This window comes from Pyrus communis, chromosome 6 (assembly GCF_041283825.1).
Source record: "Pyrus communis isolate YQ-2024b chromosome 6, ASM4128382v1, whole genome shotgun sequence".
NCBI classification, from domain to species: Eukaryota; Viridiplantae; Streptophyta; class Magnoliopsida; order Rosales; family Rosaceae; genus Pyrus; species Pyrus communis.
Window position 1 is genome coordinate 11312608 of NC_142570.1, and position 18201 is coordinate 11330808.

At 39.9% G+C, this 18201-nt stretch overlaps 1 pseudogene; it reads right to left on the reverse strand.

Moving 5' to 3' along the window:
• Positions 1 to 637: 637 nt before the first annotated feature.
• On the reverse strand, positions 638 to 1578 carry LOC137709734 (protein LURP-one-related 3 pseudogene; annotated as a pseudogene).
• Between the last annotated feature and the right edge of the window lie 16623 nt (positions 1579 to 18201).

The window sequence follows — 18201 nt, forward strand, 5'->3', positions numbered from 1 at the left end:
TGGTTCTTCTAGAAAACCCCATTTATCTAGTTGGTTGTCGTCCGTTTGCTACCAACCAAAACCCGTCCACCCAGTTGGAATTTGTGTTGATGGTTAGAAAGTCAAATTCATAGAAGGGTGTGAAAGGTTTCGCGTAGAATGTTGATTTGTGTATTGTCAGTTAAAGGTCCTCTTCATGTTGCCAATGTTTATGTATTTGTAGTGTTCACTTCACAAATCATGATCCAACCGAAACTCTCTCACCACCAAATCTCGTCACACTTCAACTCAAACTAGGATTCTGAACCTAGACTATTAATGCATTCCGTTCAAATCTCATCCAAAACCAATCCCAATCCTTATAGAGACTTGACCGTTCACGCCAAGTACTCCAACCACTAATCTAAATACCAATTATTATCCTTGAAAAAATCTTTGCTCGACCAGGACTTAGCTACCTCCACCACAGTGGTCACTAGGCCGACATCCACAATTTTCTCCTTCTTGGGCCAACTCCTAACAACTCAGCCTAACCCAGGATTTGAGGCCCTAACAGAAATATATAGAGGTTTGCTATCCGCACACCATTTTTTACTTCTCACACAACTTCTTAATTTTCAACTGTCGGATCGAATTAATTAAAGAATATCAAATGACAGAAATTAATAAGGGGTTTGTGAATCACACCCCCAACATATTTAAGTTAAATCATCGATCATTCGACTACAATGGGTTAAACTGATTTCAACAAAAAAGAAAGGAAAAGAAAAAACCCTAGCCAGGCTAAGAAAAACTCAGCCGATTCTTTGTCTCTATACCACTATTTGCTACAAGTATGCATGTTTATGTATATTTGATACATCCAAAACTCTGAATCATATCTGGCGTCGTATCATGCCATAAACAGTGACAAGGGCCATGACAAAGGAGTGATCGACATGAGGCTCCACTGCCAATGTGAATACATCATCTCCCAATACTACTCCTGAACTTGACTGCTTTCTCTTTGCCTCTGCTACAGCTCTTCTATTGCTATCCATAATTCTGAAAGCTGTTGATTTACCATTCAAACCCTCTAACCTGTAGCAATTGCTATCAGATCTCATGGTAACTTTATAAGAACACTCTTTATTTCCAAGAATTGATCTATAACTTTTTCTCATTCGAAACAATGGCTTGCTGGCACAGATACCATTGCTTTTGTAGCCCTTCCAACTTGGAAAACCACACATTTTCTTCTCACATAGGGTAAATATAGAAGCTTGCCGTGGAGATCCATGAGATAGACTTCACTGCTGTGTTTGCTGTCGTAGTTATTGACGCGATAAACAATCTCGCCATTTTCATCAAACGCAGTGCATCCGCTTCCTTGAATTACAAGAGATTTCATCCATATGGTGAATGTTTCTCTCTTTGAAGTCAAATACTTATTATTAGGAGTACTAGTAGAGCTGGAAGAAGCATCACCAGTACTGTTGAATGTTAAAAGAGGATGAACCTTGGCCATTTGGGAGAGAGAGATAAGAGAGGCCTTTGTTTTAGTTTGTGGAAGAGAATACTTGGTGTGTGAGACCACTTCAATCAAACTAATGATTTATACTCCCTTCAAATAAGAAGAAACCCTTATTATATAAATGGTCCAGTATTTTCATCTAAATAAGAACTCCACATTTAATGTGTGCACGTAATTCGATAAAATAATGTATGAGATATGTGCATATAAATTGTATAAATATTTGATTTAAAATATAAAATATACTCTTATCACATTTGTATCACCTTTCTAATAGAGATGAAACTCATGTGTGTTGATAGGCCCTATCTCTATTAGAGCTAGAGATGGTAAGAGTAGCATTATTCTTTAAATTATGGATTCTATTAAGAGTATCAATCCCACATTATAGAAAGAAGAGACCTTACCTGAAGTAAAGTAGTCATTTTGCTAATTGATTTTATGATAAAACCCAACTTTCTTCAATTTCTTTTTATCAAAACAATTTAGATGAGTAACAAACTTACAAACATCAACATTAATCAAGAAGTTCTTTGACTGTATATGCTGATAAGTGATGGCACATAGTTATTGAAGGAGGTTTGGCATTATTTGGATGGTGGTGATGGCACATAACATGGCTAGCTAGCTACCAAGGACTTGCCGTTTTCTACATATATTATTATGATTTCCAAATTAATTATAGGTTATGATTTGTTATTATTCGAGTTCTTTATTTCTAGTTACTATTTGATCATAATTTTTTATTATTGAATATGAATTTTTTTCTAAAAGAAACAATAGCTTCATTAAAAAACGAAGAACCAGTACAAAAGACCCCTAACGGAAGAGGGGTCGAGCCCAAACATTCCTCTAACAAAAGGTCGGCAATGAGGTCCCGTGGATACTCAAGTCAAGTAAAACAATTATCACAGCTCAGAGCAAACAGTGCTAGACGGTGGGCGATGCCATTCGCTTGCCGGCGTATGTGGGTAGAATATCTTCCAGTAATCGTGGACAGCAAGAATTTGGAGTTTTCTAGCAGAGGTCTAACAAAAGACGTATTGCGAGAGCCAGCCGAAAGTGCTGTTGCAATCTGAAAGGAGTCACTTTCCAAAGTTACATTTTGTAAACCCCTAGATGACGCCAGAACCAAGCCACTCACGAACAGCTATAGCTTCAATTTGGAGCGGAGAGTAAATATTCATCATACCATCTGGCAAAGGCAGCTACAAATTTTCCGTTGGAGTGTATTTTTAAAATGCCACGCGGTCATCTCGTTGTAGAGGATATTTTTAAAATGTCAGATTGTGTGGCTTTGCCTGCGAATGTGCGAATTACGCGCATTACGAATCTTATATATACTTATATAAGCACAATAAGAAACAAAAGAGATTATTCTAATTTGTAGAAAATCCAGAGAGACGGTTGAGGGCCCATTTTTAATAACACTGATATTATATCCAACTTGGTAATTACCACATGCCCAATTTGTCAGGTGTGGGGTTTTATCACAAAATGCATCGGTGCTAGTTGAAGTGGGATAATCATATTTAAACTCTTCTTTCTTTCTTTCTTTCCCTCACACGATGTGGGATACTCAACATGTCCCTACACGTGGGACACAATTAGTGGATCATACGTGAGACATCCACGCATCGGCAACCGCGTGGAGCCAAGTCGGGACTCATCCAACACACAGAGCAAGACCCACCCAATCACATCGCAGTACATGGTCGTCTCTTAGCTTTGATACCATGTAGAATCTTCAGAGAGACAAGTCAAGGGCCTATTTCCAACAACACAAATATTGTCCCTAACCTGGTAATTATCACCTACCCAACCCGTCGGACAGAAGCAGAGAAGAAGTATTTGAAGAATTATGGCATCAGAGCAATCGATCGGAGGTGACAACCAATCGTTTGGAAACGGACAGAGAAATCCTCTGACGTTTCATGTTTTGTTTTTTGTGTCCTATATGGGTTGGGTTTCGTGTTATTGGTTGGATTCTTTGCTTGGTGGAGAAGTTTTGATAATTTACTCATTTTATTAGGATAAATAATTGATTTCCTTGCCTGTTAGAATTTGGATTTACTTCCTATGAGAATTAAGATTTTCATTGTAATCTAAGTTCTATGCACTATAAAATGACCATATGATAAGTTTATTTTGTGTTCCTCACCATGACTTAAGGAGTTTTCTCTTTTGGTTTTGGGTGGAGGTGACCGTTTGGAGTCATGAGTGCGGCAAATTCACAACTCATTTGTTTGCCTAATTCGTGAGTTTGAGAGTTAGAGGACAATTTGGAAGAATTTTCTCCTTTTGTTTTGGGGTTTTCTACTCATTTGGTATATTGTTTGTAATTTGTCAGATTTCTGTTATGGGAGTTAAACTTTGTAATCTGCTTGTTTAGTGAAATTTCTTATCATGTTGTGTTTGTCAACGTAGACTTTTATGCTGAACCACATTAATATCTTGTGTACTTATTTTGAGATTGTTCATTTGTTCACTTTTGCTTACCATGTTGATTTTCTACTTTATTAGAATTTTCTTCTTGCACAAAATATGTAGAATCCCATTATTAAAATATATTTATTAAACACCTTCAATCTTCTAATTGAATTATTCAACCATAAAGTTCTGCCGAGTGACAAAAACAGCAGCACAAAAGTTTCTTATGCATATAAGCCATTTATCGCATGCGTTTTTTAGTGCTTCTAGAAAGAAAAACGAGTAGAAATTAAAATGCAGCGTTGTTGGACTTGAAATTCTAAAGAGGTTGCCCCATGCAAAGATTGAAAATAAAGCATATATGTGTAAGTAAAGTAAACTAATACTTTTGTCTCTATTTATCAGTCTTTCCAAATGAAATTATGCTTAATGATTATCATATGATCTCTCATAACCACGCTCATTTTGTATTTTTTTTTTTTTTTTTATCACTCGAGCATATATGCTAAGCTCATGCAAAAATAATCAAGATTATAGTAACCGAAGAATCAATGCTAATTCGATCCGTTGAAAAGTAAACCAAGACAGACTCAAAACCTCACAAGAAGAGAATATTGGACGAAACTGCAAATTGTAAAGTTGGACATAATGTAGGCCACTCTCTAGAAAACCCCTTTTTTTTATTGTATTTTGATATAACGACATATTACCAATAAGGAAATTGGTATCGTTTCTCGTCAACATTTCTTCTCACGTGGGACCGACATATAGTGAGACAGATGTACAACCAACATTGGTCATTCAAGAGTGAAAGCAAGACAAAGTAGTAAACTAGGTAATTAGGGCAAATCAAGGTAATTAAAGACTCAATTTGAGACTAATCACACAAATCTGATCTAATACAAGATCAAGATTTTAGAGAGACAAATCAACGACTCACTACTAGTATATCACTTTGACATTGTCCTCCACTTTGATATTACAACATGCACAACGTACCATTGTGTAGTGTTTTATCACAAAGCCTCCATGTAATTAGAAATGCACCAAATACACAATAGAATTCATGTATATTTATTTTATTTTTTCCATTTAACAGTGTCGGATTTTTTTAATTTTTTGACAGCTGCGATATTTTTATTCATAAAAAAGGTTTAGGTAGAAGCTAATACAAAACGTTGAGACAAAATTAGCATCATTACATAATACCATAAGTGAAACATCTAGAATGAATTATGGTGGCTCCTCAAACCAGGTGCACACACAATGGGAAGAGAGGGCATAGCAAGCAAGACGATGAGCAGCCTCGTTAGCTTGGCAACTCGCATAGGCAGCAGTAGCTCCAGTGATCTCAAGGAGCAAAGCTCTTGAGTTATCCAAAATGTGTCCAATGAAGGACGAGTCGGGAGAACTTGATTGCAAAGTAGTTGTGATCTGGAGTGGAGCATTCTCAAGAATCAGGTTTTGTAATCCCCTATGCGAAGCCAATAATAATCCTTCACAAGCACTAAAAGCCTCAATGTGAAGAGGCAATGAATAGAGAGAACTTGGAGTTGACACTGACGACTTCAAGGCTGTGCAAAATGTAGCAGCCATAATTTCATTAAGTAGATGAGTGATTGAAGGGTATGGTGCATTGCCGTAACCCATACTCTTTTTTAGAGTGATTGACAAGAAACTTAAACAAGTATTTCTATCTTACTTCTCTAGATTTAATCCTACCCCTTTATTTGGGCTTAAGTGATTTAATCTGGAGTGTACACTTGTCACTCACACACTCACACATACATTCAAATTGAAACTAGCCGTTGGAGACTAAAACTCTTCATTTCTTCTTTCTTCTTCGATGCAGATCGAATCCAAGCTTAAGAGTTCCTTGCTGCCTTCAATCCCTCGACTTCAGAAGCTGTTTAGCTTCCAACGCTCCTTTCTAAACTGGTTCTGGGAGTCAATCCAAACAATCATCTCAGGTAATTGAGTCTCTCATTTGGTAATGCTTTTGTGAAAATGTCTGTGATCTGATCTTCTGTGCTACAATAGATTAGTTTGATTGTGTTGTCCTGCAATGCCTCTCTAATGAAATGATATCGTCTCTTGATATGCTTTGTTCTCTGATGAAATACTGGGTTTTTTGTCATGGCAATTGCAGAGGTGTTGTCACACAGAAGTGGTGTGGCTTCAACTTGCAATTCGCCAAAGTCTTTGAGTATAAACCTTAGCCAAATAGCTTGAGCTATATATTTTGATGCACTCACATACTCTGCCTCGGCTATGGACAATGCAACACTTTGTTGCTTCACAGAGGCCCATGAAAATACCCTTGATCCAAAGGTGAAAGCATAGCCCGATGTGTTTCTACTATCATCTTCACTGCCACCCTAGTCACTGTCACAAAATCTAATTAGGATAGTTGACTTCCCCATTTCATACTTGATGGCATAATCAAGTGTTCCTTGCACATATCTTAGAATTCTCTTTGCTGTCCCTATGTGTATCTTGCTAGGATTCTGCATAAACCTAGAAAGTAGGCTTGCTGAGAACATTAGATCCGGCCTTGTTGCAGTTAGGTACAATAAACTGCCAACTATGCTTTTGTAGAGACTAGCATCTGCAGGTTCACCTCCATCATCCTTCTTAAGCTTCTCATTTGCAATTAGGGGTGTAGAGACTGGTTTGCAACCCTTCAAACCAAACCTTTAAGGTAAGGTTTCAGCATACTTCCTTTGATGAATGAAGATGTTGTTTGCCTCGTGAATTACCCTAATGCCAAGAAAATGATGCAAGAGGCCTAGGTCAATCATTTCATACCTCTTCATCATTTATTCTTTGAGCTCTTCAATCACTGCAACATCATTTCTAGTGTATACAACATCATCCAAATAGATTGAGACAATGAGTATCTTGTTGTTGCTTTCTGTCTTGGTGTAGAGTGTAGCTTCACTAAGACTTTTTTGAAATCCTTTCTCAGTGAAATAAGAATCAATCTCACTGTACCAAGCTCTTGAAGTTTGCTTTAGGCCATATAGTGCCTTCCTTAGCTTGTACACCTTCTCTGGAAATGCTTCACTTATGAACCCTTGAGGTTATTCCACAAACACTACCTCATCTAGCACTCCATTTAGAAATGCAGATTTGACATCCAATTGATGCAACTTCTAACCCTTCTTGGTTGCTAGGGCTATCAAGGTCCTTATGGTGTCTAACCTTGCTACTGGAGCAAAGGTTTCATTGAAGTCTACACCAGGCTTCTGTGAGTAGCCTTTAGCTACTAATCTAGCCTTGTTCTTCTGTACAGAACTATCTAGGTTGAGCTTGACCTTGTACACCCATTTCACTCTAATCATAGGTTTGTCACTTGGTCGATTTACAAGTTCCCAAGTGTCATTCTTCTCAATCATTTCAAGTTCTTCCTTTATTGTTTTCTTCCAAGCTTTGTCTTTCTTAGCTTCTTCATATGATTCTGGTTCCACTACATAGTAATTACATATAGCATAGATTTCATCCAAGCTTCTCAACCTCACTAGAGTTGAACTTGGTGTTGTGATCTGTCATTGAGTTGGTTGTGGACCCATGTTTGCTTATTGTGGAGTCCCTTGTATGTAATTATTCTCGGTGACTTCTTCTTGAATTAAGGTCTACATAGGCTCCTTTGTTTGCCTTTTGTTGAGATCAAGTTGTAGAGAGACATTGTCCTTCTCTTCAACCCTTGTTTCCCAGTTCCATGTTGAGTCTTCATCAAAGATAACATTTCCCAGTTCCATAACTCATAAAAACACCATTGTTGCTTGATTTCTCCAACTTTTGCCTTAGTTGTTGAAGAATGTGAGTATAGCACACTGAGCCAAACACTCTTAGATGCTTCATAGAAGGCTTTCTGCCACTTAACACTTCAAATTGAGTCATCTTGTCCAATGTTTTAGTAGGGCACCTATTTAATAGGTACACTGCAGTATTTACTGTTTCACTCCAAAATGTATAGGGCATGTTCTTCTGATGCATCATAGACTTACCCATTTTGATTGTAGTCCTATTTTTCCTTTCTACAATGTCATTTAGTTGTGGTGAATATGCCACTGTGAGTTGCTTCTCCAATCCCACATCTTCACAAAATGCATTGAACTCAAGTGAGGTGTACTCACCTCCCCTATCATTTCTCAGTCTTTTGATTTGGTATCCACATTGTAATTCCACCATTGTGTTGAACTTCTTGAATATTGTGAATACCTCAGACTTGAACCTCATGAAATACACCCAACACATCCGTGAGTAGTCATCAATGAAGGTTAGGAAATACTTGTTTCCACCGATTGTTATTGTTTGCATTGGTCCACACATATCCGTGTGAATCAATTCAAGTGGCTTTGTTGCCCACCAAGCCTTTTTGTTGCCCTCCAAGCCTTTCCAGCTTCAAATGGATCTCTGTGATGCTTTCCAAATACACACCCTTCACAGGTTTCACTGCATTGATCCATCTTTGGTATCCCTTGTACCATTTCATGCTTTTGTAGATTTTGTAAGCTTGTCATGTTTAAATGATCAAGCCTCTTATGCCATAGCTTCATAGAACCTATCACACTTGCTTTTCTTGCCACTTCCTCTAGGTACTTCAACATAAGTGGAAAACTTCTGTTTTTCACTTTTACTCTAGTCACTATGTTTGATAAGGACCTGTCATAATAGATCTCAACCACAGTTCCCCAAAAAAGTAGGAAATAACAATGCTCCATCATTTGACCCATATTGAGTAGATTCTCATCCAATCCAGGCACTAGCATCATTTCCCTTATGCGTTTTCTTCTTTTCTTGGTGTTAATGACCAGAGTTCCTCTTCCAGTGACTTTGATAATGTTTCCATCTCCCATTTTCACTTTTCCAGTGAAGTTTGTGTCAAGGTCAATGAGTAATGACTCATGTGTAGTCATATGGTTGCTGCAGCCACTGTCAATGTACCATACTTCATTGTTTTTCTCCACTTTTGTACTGAAGGCACAGAACAAATTTGCTTCTTCCTCCACTTGATTTGCACAGTTCACTTGTTGCACATTCTTTGATCTGCAATCCCTCATGATGTGCCTGAACTTGTTACATTTGTGACATTTACTCCCCAAGATGAAATTTGTCACAATGCTTGCATTGTTGCTTGGTTCTTGGACCTTCATCTGAGTTGCTGCCTTGGTTAGGTCTACAGTTTTGATATCCTTTTCCTTCCCATTTTTTGTTCTTGCCCTTCCACTATGGTTTTTGTTTGCTTGACTACTAGATCCAACATAGAGTGATTGAAAAGCTTTCTTAGGTGCAAAATCAGCATGCCTCTTAAGCCTTTGGTCAAAAGCTCTTAAAGATGCCATCACATCTTGCACACTAAGAGTTTCAGTGTCTTTGGTTTCTTTAATGACACTCACTATTGAATCATAGGGTTTAGTCAAACTAATCAACAGTTTATGGACAATTCTTTCATTAGGTAGTTCCTCACCATATGTTCTCATCTTATTTATAACATCAAATAGCCTAGTAAAGTAATATTTCAACAGCTCATTTTCCCTCATTCTTGTATACTCAAAATCTCTTCTAAGGGATTGAAGTTTTACCTTTCTGACCTTGGTGTCTCCTCTGTACTCTTGTTGTAAGATTTCCCAAGCTCCCTTTGCAGGCTCTTCATTTGCTATCCTCGGGAAAATGGTGTCTGAGACAGCACTTTGGATGATTCCAAGTGCTCTAGCATCCTTCATCCGGTTCTACTTCAGTGTTTTGAGTTGTGTTTCTATGAGAGCATCGACCTTTATTTCAAGTAGTTCATACCCGTATTGAACCATATCCCATATATCATAAGACTTGAAAATAGTTGTCATTCTTATTCTCCAAAAATCATAGTTCTCCCCATCAAAGATTGGAGCTTTTAGCTCACTGCTACTATTTGATCCCTTCATTTGCAGGGTTGTTTGTTGGTTATTGTTGTTGAGGACACAACGTAGGTGCCCCTAAAGATTTCAACTTGCACAAATTACACCCAGAAAGTTGTAAGATTGGAAACTAGGCTCTCAGGCCATGACAAAGTTTGTTTATTTAGGTGTTTTTTTTTTTTATGGATAGTTTTGGATTGGTTTCTTCGGATTAGGATAGCAGAGAATAAAGAGATTTGGAGTTGGTATTGACGGCTTCAAGGCTATGCAAAATGCAACAGCTATAATTTCATTAAGTAGATGAGTGATTCAAGGGTATGTTGCATTGCCATAGCCTATACTCTTTTTTAGAGTGATTGACAAGAGACTTAAACAAGTATTTCTACCTTACTTCTCCAGATTTAATCCTACCCATTTATTTGGGTTTAAGTGATTTAATATAGAGTGTACACTTGTCACTCACACACTTACACATACATTCAAATTGAAACTATCCGTTGGAGACTAAAACTTTTCATTTCTTCTTTCTTCTTCGATGCAGACAAAATCCAAGCTCAGGAGTTCGTTGCTGCCTTCAATCCCTCAACTTCAAATGCTGTTTAGCTTCCAACAATTCTATGCTCCATTGACGTTGATCTTAAGGAAGCCCTGTGGTGGTTTAGACCATTTGGGGTTAAGTGGCTTGGGCTATGCACGAGGCGCCACATAGAAGGTCGACTAAAAGGGTTGCCACCAACTAATGGCACAGATGATGGTGTCCAGACTTTCCGACTTGCTAGTCCAAAGTTTTCCGTTGCGAGCTCCCCAAATCGCCCACCAGACCATGAGGCATAACTTGAAACGAGCATGGTCAAGGTGGCTGACCAGGAAGAGGGCCTAATCCCATATAGATTTGATGGTGGAAAGCCACGCACATGATGCAAAACAGCAATCTTTCAGTAAGTGAAGGGTGGACTCAATATGGGTATTGCACACCATGCATAGCCGGTCAATATCAACATGTCGCAAGGCAGAATTGTCACGAGTAGAGATAATATCATGGCAGATTCGCCAGGCACCAACTTTAACTTTCAGGGGGATGCTAGCGGTCCAAATTTGGTTCCAAAGTTGAGAATCGATGGTAGTCCCCGAGGAAGAAGAAGACCGATTTGAGTCCTCAGAAAGAAAACCACATGCGACATGATACGCGTTTTTTACAGTGAAGTGGCCCTTCTTGTCAAAGTGCCAAATAAGCTTGTCAAGGGGTTTAAAGGAAAAGAGAGAATCGCCTCTGTTTCAACGTCCGTGAACAAGGAAGAGATCAGAGGGACGTTCCATTGGGGTGGCTGAAGATATAAAAGTTGGTTCACATAGTCGAGATCATAGGAGGGGATTTTGGCGAGAATAGTTTAAATCGAGTGGGGAGAGGCAGCCAGTGGTCCTCCCAAATTTTTATAGAATTCCCCAATTCAATTTGCCACCTAGAACATTGTTCAATAACCCCATCTAGCTGCATTAATGTTTTTCCAGCCGAGCGATACGGTAGGCTTCACCTTGGCATCGAGGAAAGAGCTCGAGGGATAGTACTTGATCTTTAGTGTTTGAGCCACCAGTAAGGATGGATCAGTGAGGAGTATTAAGGATACAAATGTAATTACACCAAGAAGAGAAAATACTTAGAGATTAAGCAATCTTTCTTTACTAGTTGTAATAGACTTGTATAAATACCTACAGTGTAACAGTTATTGATAGAGTTAATGAGAAATATTTTCCTAATATGGTATCACTCGCCTCTAGTCTCACGACCCCTCTTTCGATCCATTTTTCCCGCTTCTCTGTGCATCGCTTCATCTTCTTCGATCGGTTAATCGCGTTCTTGATCTTGATCGTGCTTCTTGCTTGAGATTATTGCTCCTCATCGCGATCTCTTCCTCAATCTTCAGCTATGGTGACTACTGCCTCTCCATCTTTCGAATCGGCTTCTCCTGTTCATCCGATTCCAGATGCACTTCTCAACCCTAACTCTGCGATTTCTTCCATCACGATCTAAAACATTGGATCTATGGTTCCAATCAAGCTTACAACTACAAACTATCTCACCTGGAGTGCCTTGTTTGCTTCGATCTTCCGTCATTACAATCTTACCGGTCTCATTGACGGATCTCTGGTAGCGCCGCCCAAATATCTTCTTGATTCTTCTGGCCATCGCACTGCAACTCTCAATCCAACCTATGTTACCTGGTTTGAGAATGATCAGAACATCCTTATTTGGATTAATTCCACTCTCTCTGAATCTTTAATTCCCTACACAGTTGGTCTGCTCGAGAACTCTGGGCGAAACTGGAATCGCGCCTCGCCACTGCCTCTCAGTCTCACATTCACGAGCTTCGTTCTCGTCTTCGCAGCCTTGTTAAAGGTGATTTGATTGCTGCTCAATATCTTCAGCAAATTGAAGAAATTGCAGATGCCCTTGCCAGTGCTGGTGCTCCCGTGGAAGATTCAGAACTCATCTCAGTCACACTTCATGGCTTACCTCCTGAATTTGACTCGTTTGTGGATGCTATTCAGTTCCGTATTGGTTCCACAACTATTGATGAGTTGCATGGCTTACTTCTTAGTAAGGAAATTCAACTCAATAATCGGAAGAAACCTGTTTCCACTGCCCTTTTTCAAGCGTATCATTCATCTGCTGGTCTTCTTCCTTTGCCTGCAAATTCTCCTCCTCAAGGTTTTGTTGCTTCGCATGCTTCTCAAGGTTTTACCAATCAAGGCCGTCCAAATCGGGGTAATTTTCAATCTCGTGGCAACTCTAGATACAACACTGGACGGAATAACTACTCTCGGAATCCTAATCAACGATTCCCTCGTGGCGCTCGTCCACATTACTCTTCTCCTCGAAAGTTATTCTGTCAGATCTGTCGCCAACCAGACCATGAAGCCTGTGATTGTCCTCATCGCATGGATCATCACTACACTGGCAAAGCTTCTCATTCAGCCATGATTGCTAATACTTCCACTCCTACTCCTACCTGGATCGTCGACTCTGGTGCTAGCTCACACATGACAAATTCGACTGCCCATCTTCTGAATTCAGAAGCATATACTGGTCCAGAACAAGTGTATATTGGAGATGGCAAAGGTTTGCCCATTCTCCACTCTGGTGAATCATCTTTGCATACTTCTACTCATTCTTTTTTGTTAAAGAATGTTTTACATGTCCCTGCCTTAAAGCATAATCTTCTCTCTGTGAATCAATTTCTACTTGACAACTCATGTTCTATGCATCTTTATCCCTCTCACTTCACTGTGAAGGATCTTTCTTCGAGGAGGATGCTTTTTAAAGGTCCAGTTCAACATGGCTTCTATCCACTTTCCACAGCATCATTACCTGCTCCTTCTCCTCATGCTTTAGTTGCTTTTGTCAAAGCTCCAAGACATCTCTGGCATCAAAGATTGGGCCACCATTCTGTGAAGATTGTAAATAAGTTGGCCTCTCAATCCTGTATTGCTGTTGTTGATCGTTTTAATAAAACCTTTTGCTCAGATTGTGCACTAGGGAAATGTTCCAGACTTCCATTTTCAAGAACTACTTGTACTACCAGCAAACCTCTAGAACTCATTCACACGGATGTTTGGGGCCCTTCACCCACTGTTTCTCATCAGGGTTTTTGATACTATGTTATTTTCCTAGATGACTATACCCGTTATTGCTGGTTCTATCCTTTGAAGTGTAAATCTAATGTACTTACTGTGTTTAAGCAATGGAAATTACTTGTTGAAAACTCTCTGTGTTCCAAGGTTATTGCTTTACGCTCAGATTCTGGTGGAGAGTTTGTTAGCACTGCTGTTTCTCAGTTCTTATCTAGCTATGAAATTCAACATCAACTCACCTGTCTTCACACTCCTAAGCAGAATGGGTGTGCTGAGCGTAAGCATAGGCACATAGTTGAGACTGCTCGGACTCTCTTGGCAGCATCTAAAGTGCCCCATACTTATTGGGTTGAGGCTTTCACTACATCTGTCTATCTAATCAACAAGCTACCTACTATCTCCCGACCTTCTCCTTGGCAGTCTCTCTTCAAGAAAACCCCAGATTATAACTTTCTCAAGGTCTTTGGTTGTCATTGCTTTCCTTGGTTGAAGCCATACACATCCTCCAAACTCGACCCTAAAAGCAAGCCCTGTGTCTTCTTGGAGTATAGCCTAAATCATAAGGGCTATCTCTGTCTTCATCCTTCCACTCACAGAATCTATGTTTCACACCATGTTCTCTTTGATGAATCCAATTTTCCCTTTCATTCCTTGCCTTCCTCTTCATCTCCTAATGTTCCTTCTTCCTCCTCCCAATCTTCCATCCCCTCTTCTCTTACTTTTTCCTTTCTCCCCTCACCTCCTGTTCTTTCCTCACCTTCATCCCCATCTCTCTCTTCTTCTGTGAATCCTGCACCTCTCTCCCCATCCATATCTCTCTCCTCCCACCCTGCCTCCTTATCCCCTCATGCAAATCCCTCACTTTCCCATTCCTCACAGTCTCCAGCACCCACCAACCTTCACCCCATGCAAACACGATCCAAATCCGGCATTTTTAAACCTAAAGCCCTCACTGCCACTAAGCATCCTATTCCTCCCCATCTTACTGTTGACTATATTCCTACAACTTACTCCCAAGCTTCCAAATACTCCCATTGGCGCACAGCAATGCAAGAAGAGTTTACTGCCCTTACCAACACTGGTACCTGGTCCCTTGTCCCTTCTTCTTCTTCTCCAAATCTTGTGGGTTGTAAATGGGTTTTTCGGATCAAACGAAAACCCGATGGCTCTATTGATCGGTATAAAGCCCGTTTAGTTGCAAAAGGCTTTCACCAGCAAGAGGGCTTGGATTACACTGAAACCTTTAGTCCAGTGGCTAAACCTGTCACCATTCGTCTCTTTCTCACTCTTGCTGCTCAATATGATTGGTTCCTCAATCAGCTCGATGTCAGCAATGCCTTTCTCCATGGCACTTTCACTGAATCTGTGTTCATGCAACAGCCACCTGGCTTTGAAGATCCAGCTAAACCACATCATGTTTGTCATCTTCACCGGTCTCTTTATGGTTTAAAACAGGCCCCACGCGCCTGGTATGCTAAACTTCATACGGCTTTATCTTCTCTTGGGTTCCAAGGCTCTCAAAGTGATCACTCGCTGTTTGTCAAGCACTCTCCCACTTTGGTGTTCATCCTCGTCTATGTGGATGATATTTTAGTGACTGGCCCTTCCTCTGCAGCCTGTCAACAAGTTATATCTCATCTTAGTGCTCTTTTTCCCATCAAAGATCTTGGTGCTCTTCACTACTTCCTTGGCATCGAAGTAAAACGGTCCTCTTCAGGTATCTTTATAAATCAGACTAAGTATACCTTAGATCTTCTGACCAAGGCAAACATGGAAGGTGCCAAGCCCTGGACCACTCCTCTCAGTACCACTAAGCTTGATCACACTTCTCCTCTCCTTGACAATGCTTCTGAATATCGCTCTCTCGTTGGTGCTCTTCAGTACTTAACTTGGACTCGACCTGATCTCAGTTTTGCTGTTAATTTGGTTTGTCAGTTTATGCACACTCCACGGATCTCCCATATGCAAGCTGTGAAGCGCATTCTCTGTTATCTCAAGGGTTCTCTTGACCTGGGCTTATGGTTCTCCAAGTGTTCTCAGGCTCCATCTCTTCATGCCTTTTCTGATGCAGATTGGGCAGGCTGCTCTTTAAACAGGCGTTCCACAGGAGGTTATTGCATTTACTTTGGCAATTCTCTTATTAGTTGGAGTGCAAAGAAGCAACCTACTGTTGCTCGCTCCTCCACTGAAGCCGAGTATCGTTCTCTTGCTAACACTGCTGCAGAACTCACATGGCTCTGCAAACTCCTTGCTGACCTTACTTATCCTCTACCCCATTCTCCCCAGTTATGGTGTGATAATATCTCAGCTCTTTCCTTAGCCAAAAATCCCATTTTCCATGCTCGTACCAAGCATGTCGAGCTCGATTACCATTACATTCGTGAACAAGTTCTGGCAAATCAAGTCTCTGTGCATTTTGTGGCTTCCCAGGATCAGATTGCTGATATTTGCACCAAGGCTCTGTCCAAGCCCAGATTCCTGTTTCTTCGTTCCAAACTTCAACTGAGACTTTCCCCGTTTCGTTTGAGGAGGGATATTAAGGATACAAATGTAATTACACCAGGAAGAGAAAATACTTAGAGATTAAGCAATCTTTCTTTGCTAGTTGTAATAGACTTGTATAAATACCTACAGTGTAACAGTTATTGATAGAGTTAATGAGAAATATTTTCCTAATAAGGAGACACCAACCCTGTTTGGCCAATAGTCCAAGATTGAATGCATGCATATTTCGAAAACCCACGCCACCCTTGGATTTTGGGGTGCAAAGCAAAGCTTCTCCCAGGAAAGCCAATGTAACTTCCTAGAATCGTCAGTTCCATTCCACCAAAATCGGGTCACCATTTTATTGAGATCATCGCAGAAATACTTAGGCTAAAGGAAGCATTGCATAGCATGAATAGGGATGGATTGACCCACGATTTTGATAAGCAGCTCCCTACCAATCACACTCAGAAGATGCCTCTTCCATCATTGAAGGCGCTTCCACAGTCGCTCTTTAATGTGATAGAAGCATGCCCACTAGTTTAGGCCTATAAGTGTGGGGAGGCCGAGGTATTTCTCGTGTTTGTCAACACGAGTCACACCCAAGAGGCCACTCAATAGAACCTGGTCTTGTTGTTTTACATTTCTACTGAAGCAAACAGAGCTCTTTTGCAGATTTGGAAGCGGTCAATCACGGATGCCCGGGCAAAAAAGAGGCTGTCATCCGCGAAGAATCAGTGACTAATAGGGGGAGTTCCAAGACAAATGGCAATCCTATGCAGCGCTTGCTCCCTAACATGCTTCGAAAATAGGGTCGAGAGACCCTTGGCACAAAGGAGGAAAATGTAGGGAGAAAGTGGGTCCCCTCGTCGAAGGCCCCACCCCGGATGTAGGTAGCCACAGTGAGAGCCATTAATCAGATAGAAGTAGGAAATAGTGGACACACATAGCACTAGGAGGCCAATCCATCTTCTGGGGCAACCCCAACTTTGTCAAAACACCTTTTAAGTAACCCACTCCACCCGATCATACGCCTTACTCATATTGAGTTTCATCACCATATAATCCTTCTTACCACGCTTGCTACGGAAAAGATGGTGGGTTAGTTCTGAAGCCAAAAGGGTGTTGTCAGAGATTAGCCACCGGGAACGAATGCTCTTTGGTGTTCGGAGATGAGTTGAGCGAGTATAAGCTTCAGACAGTTGGTGAGCACCTTTGAAATACCCTTATAGAGGACATTACAGAGGCTGATTGGGTGGAGGTGGCAAATGTCCGTGGGGTGCTTCTGCTTAGGAATCAAAGCAACGTAGGTAAAATTAACTTTTCTCATAATTTTACCCGACTTCAGAACCGATAAGATTGCAGTAATGATGTCGGGGCCAACAATGTGCCAAAACTTCTGGAAAAAGAGTGGGGGAATGTCGTCAAGGCCTAGCGCTGTGAGAGCATCATTTCGAAAAGAAAAAAAACATCCTTAATTTCACATGGGTCGAAATCAGAATTGAGAATCCCTAGTATATTCTCATTCTAATGTCGGATTTTTGTATCTACTCTTTTATTTCTCCAATGTTTCTAAAAAAATATAAATAAAAATAAACAAATAAAAAACTACAAATAAAATGATTATCAAACAGGTCTTAAATGTATATATATATTTCCTCATTCCTCTTAAGTTTCTAAAAGGAATGGAGATATCCAACCATATGGTGACTTGTAGCAACAACTATTTTTCTCGCTAAATAGCTACTTTGTTGTAGTGCATCCAAACCAAAAACTAAAGAAATTCAGAATAGTTTACATTCAGAAGTTTTATTTTTCGCATTTTCTCTCTATGTTTAGATAGATCTTTAGATATAGAAGAAAGGATAATACTTGCATCCCGAATGAGGAGTGCACATGTCCACATATCCCACCCCTTCAAATAACTTATTTTTACCGTATAAATTACCTAATGAAACTCGTTCAATTTCTTAATCTTCAGTTGAAGATGATCTATACAAAAAATCACGTGAATCCAAGATCCTTTAGTCATCCAGATGTATCAAATAAATAGATGATTCATCATGAATATGTTACTTGGTATTCACATCGTCAAATTGATTCATACAATCAGATACATAAATGATATCTATTCGAGTGATTTTTTGTAGGGATGATCTTCAAATGTAGATTAAGTAATTGGAAAGTTCCAATTATAAATTTATATATAATACTTGCGTCTTACTGTTGGTGAAACCTCCTCATTCCACCATTTTTATTTAAAAA